The 4516-nt window shown below is 40.2% G+C and overlaps 1 protein-coding gene across 1 annotated transcript in view; it reads left to right on the forward strand.

Annotated features, from left to right (window-relative positions):
* Nucleotides 1-4210: 4210 nt before the first annotated feature.
* LOC120946863 (inositol 1,4,5-trisphosphate receptor interacting protein) overlaps nt 4211-4516 on the forward strand; it is a 25619-nt gene continuing 25313 nt past the window's right edge. The window contains exon 1 of the mRNA XM_040361659.1: nt 4211-4343. The gene's annotated coding sequence lies outside the window, so the exon portion shown is untranslated. The remainder of the gene's footprint in view (nt 4344-4516) is intronic.

The following is a 4516-nucleotide window of genomic DNA, read 5'->3' on the forward strand; positions in this document are numbered from 1 at the left end:
ACGAAAGTACGTTACGCACGTCGCCGTTCAAAAAACACGTCGGGGCGCCGTAATTTCGCGCAAAGCACGGCGGGAAATTTCCAAACGGAGCATGCGCAGAACGTTCGGCGCGGGAACGTGCCTAATTTAAATGGTACACGCCCCATTTGAATTAGGCGGGCTTGCACCGGACGGCTTTACGCTACGCCGCCGCAAGTTTACACGTAAGTGCTTTGTGAATCAAGCTCTTTCGATGAAAACTTGCGGCGGCGTAACCTAAAGGGGATACGTTACGCCGCCGTAATTATTCGTGAATCTGGCCCATAGTGACTGGCAGACACACAAGTCCATCCGTAGGATAACACAAATACATTATTTAAAGCTGAACTCCAAGAACAAAAACTTTCATTTAAAGCGGTATTAAACCCAAAAGCAAACATTTACTATATTGCAGCTTACCAATTCTTAGATGTGATGGCTGCATTCCTTTTCTTTTTTAGGCTTTCTTTCATCTGGTGATCAGCCAGTAAGTTTGTTGTTTTTTTTAAAATGATCAACTTTTATGTAAAACTTTTATCCCAAAAGGAAAAAAAACAGTTGGCAGTAACTGATCATAAAGTGTGATCTAGAGTTTGGTTTTAGTTAGTGCCTTTAACCACTTCCCGACCGCCGCATGTAAATGTACGTCCACAATATGGCACGTACAGGCACATGGGTGTTCATGTACGTCCTTGCCTTCTAGCGGGTGGGGGGTCCGATCGGGACCCCCCCCCCTACATGCGGCGGTCGGGTTCGCTTGGGGAGTGATCCGGGACGACGGCGCGGCTATTTGTATATAGCCGCTCCGTCGCGATCGCTCCCCGGAGCTGAAGAACGGGGAGAGCCGTATGTAAACACGGCTTCCTGCTTCATTGTGGCGGCGCATCGATCGTGTCATTCCCTTTATAGGGGAGACACAATCGATGACGTCAGTCCTACAGCCACACCCCCCTACAGTTGTAAACACACACTAGGTGAACACTAAATCCTACAGCGCCCCCCTGTGGTTAACTCCCAAACTGCAACTGTCATTTTCACAATAAAGAATGCAATTTAAATGCATTGTTTGCTGTGAAAATGACAATGGTCCCAAAAATGTGTCAAAATTGTCCGAAGTGTCCGCCATAATGTTGCAGTCACGAAAAAAATCGCTGATCGCCGCCATTAGTAGTAAAAAAATTTTTTTTTATAAAAATGCAATAAAACTATCCCCTATTTTGTAAACGCTATAAATTTTGCGCAAACCAATCGATAAACGCTTATTGCGATTTTTTTTATTAAAAATAGGTCGAAGAATACGTATCGGCCTAAACTGAGGGAAAAAAATGTTTTTATATATTTTTGGGGGATATTTATTATAACAAAAAGTAAAAAATATTGCATTTTTTTCAAAATTGTCGCTTTTTTTTGTTTATAGCGCAAAAAATAAAAACCGCAGAGGTGATCAAATACCACCAAAAGAAAGCTCTATTTGTGGGGAAAAAAAGGACGCCAATTTTGTTTGGGGGCCACGTCGCATGACCGCGCAATTGTCTGTTAAAGCGACGCAGTCCCGAACTCTAAAAACACCTTGGGTCTTTAGGCAGCATTTTGGTCCGGGGCTTAAGTGGTTAAATCCGCTAATACATTTACCAGTACTTCCCCAGTCTGATATGGCTATGAATGCTGCCATCACATGAATGAATTGGAAAGCTGCAATATAATCAATGTTGTCTTTTTGGCTGAATAACGCTTTAACTCTTCAGACTCTGAATCCAGGAGGTTCCCATGGCCGGGTGCAGCTGAAGCGGAGCACAGGGGGAGGATTGTCTGGGCACAGGCTCTGCTTGTTTCTGGAGGCAAATACAGATGTTGCTATGAGTGCTGCCAGTTAAGGTGGCACCAGATTACTGCCAGCTGCCGAGTTACCCTGAGGACGCCTATCTGCCTGACTTCAATTATAACTATGAGATCTTAATGAGCTGCGCCACACAAGCGGCTGGTCATAGTCATAAACTTTAAAGCGGTATTAAAACCAAAAGCAAACATTTATTATAATGCAGCTTACCAATTCTTAGATGTGACGGCTGCATTCGTTTTAAGGTTTAATTTCTTCTAATTTTATTTGGTGATCCAGCCAGTAAGTCTGTTGTTTTTCAACAGAAAAGCTCTCTTGCAGTTAAAGGGATGGAGAACGGAGACCGATCTGTCAATAACGGCTCCAGGTCTCGTATTAACAATCGGAATTAGGGAAGACCAGCTCCCAATCGCATGATTACTCTGTAAAACCCGCCCCTGTATTCTCTTTTTCCTCAGAATGGAGAAAAAGATACATCGTATCATGCCAGAGGTGGAAATAATAATAATAAAAAATGATAATAATAAAAGATAAAATAGAAAATAGCTAGATCAAGGCTTGGTTTAGGTTGGTGTCAGAGTCAAAGGTCAAGGTTGGGGTCAAATGTCAGAGTCAGCGGGCTCCATTCACAAAGCGGTATCTTATTGCATCCCAGTATGCAGCACGGTACAGTGTTAATTTTGTTGACTAAAACATTTTAGTCGACTAAATAAATAATATTTTAGTCGACTAAAATATGACTAAAAACTAAAAGACAAAAGACTAAGACTAAAACTAAATTGAAATTTGTCTTCAAAATTACCACTGGTCTGTAGTGCATATTCATAGCTCAGTACTATAAATAATAACATACTCGATAATGCATTACAATTTAATTACACCCATTCTATTTTAGACAACTAAAATTAGTTTTAGTCGACTAAAATGTACTGGAGATTTAGTCAACTAAATACGACTAAAACTAAAACAATTGCAGAAGACTAGAATAGGACTAAAACTAAAATGCCATTTTAGTCCTAAGACTAAAGCCTCTTACACACGATTAGTCCATCCGATGAGAACGGTCTGAAGGACCGTTGTCGTCGGTTAACTGATAAAGCTGACTGATGGTCCGTCGCGCCTACACACCATCGGTTAAAAAAAAGATTGTGTCAGAACGCGGTGACGTAAAACACAACGACGTGCTGAAAAAAACGAAGTTCAATGCTTCCAAGCATGCGTCGACTTGATTCTGAGCATGCGCGGGTTTTTAACCGATGGTTGTGCCTGCTAATGATCGTTTTTTTCCCATCGGTTAGGAATCCATTGGTTAAATTAAAAGCAAGTTGGCTTTTTTTTAAACGATGGTTAAATAACCAATGGCGCCCACACACGATCGGTTTCGACCGATGAAAACGGTCCATCAGACCTATCGTGTGTACGAGGCCTAAGACTAAAACTAAATCTAAATTTGCTGCCAAAATTAACACTGGTATGATACCACATAGTGTTTTTCAAAATATTTTTTAGTATTCACTAAAAAATATTTAGAGATGTATTTATAGAAAATAGCATAGCAATTTACTTAAAGCCCTTGTACATATTTGTGTGTGGATGGCATGAGATAAAAATAAACAGTCGTTATTAGCCAATTTTCTGTGCTGTACAAATGTTTTTTATTGATTTAAAACAGAAAATACTTCATTTGGCCACTAGATGGCAAAAAGGATGATGTGCATTTCTTATGATAATTAGCGCCGACTAGTGGCCAAATATGATATTTTTTATTTTTAAGTCAATGAAGAACAATTCGTCCAGCTAAGGAAATGTCCAAATAACATTTGTTTCATTTATTTTTTTGCAGCTTTCAAACAGAATGAATGTACTTGCACATTCATTGAGTGAATTACTATGCCTATTTATTATAACTAGATCCCTTAGTGGCAGAGTTTCTTGGTCCTACTAAGCAACAAATATTATACACATCTGTGGTATCACCACGAATGTCAGGAGTAGGAGAATACATTTTGGTCTTTTCATACAGCTAAAATAATTTTATATTTTTTTTTTTTTAACTATTTTGGGCCAGCTTTCCTTTTGATAATGAAAAAAAAAATGGATAGCCCTTACTATTTACCCCCAAATAAAGTCCCAAATTTATCCTATAAAAAAAAAAATTCATTTGGATACAAGAAGTACTTGCAAAGATTTGTACAGTTTAATAAAGTTGTAAAACTTTGTTCAGGCGTTATAGTAAAGTATTGGAACTATGACATTGCTATCTCCTTCGGTCCACCTTAAGAAGGACCAGGCTGACTTCTCAACTACTTTTTTTTTTTTTTTTTCATCAGTGATGACATCCAGGAAACTGCAAAAACTCAGAGAGAGAGAGAGCGCGAGTGTGCGGAGAGGGGAACCCAGTCTGTGCAGGTCCCAGCACCCTGCCACCGCTCCCACCCAACATCTGGGACATGGACTAAGACCGGGAACAGAGGGACACCGTCCCCAGGTAAGGGAACCCTCCATCACCTTCCTCCATCACTGACCTTCTACTGTCTTTAAACTAAATCCTGTCTCTTTAAAAACTGCATCTGTCACATGTGAAGCCAGATCCCAGTGTGTCAGAGAGGGACCCATACAAGGCCGAGCGTGCTTTTATTCTTAGATCAAACGTAATGGCCT

The sequence above is a fragment of the Rana temporaria genome, chromosome 8, assembly GCF_905171775.1.
Source record: "Rana temporaria chromosome 8, aRanTem1.1, whole genome shotgun sequence".
Taxonomy (NCBI): Eukaryota; Metazoa; Chordata; class Amphibia; order Anura; family Ranidae; genus Rana; species Rana temporaria.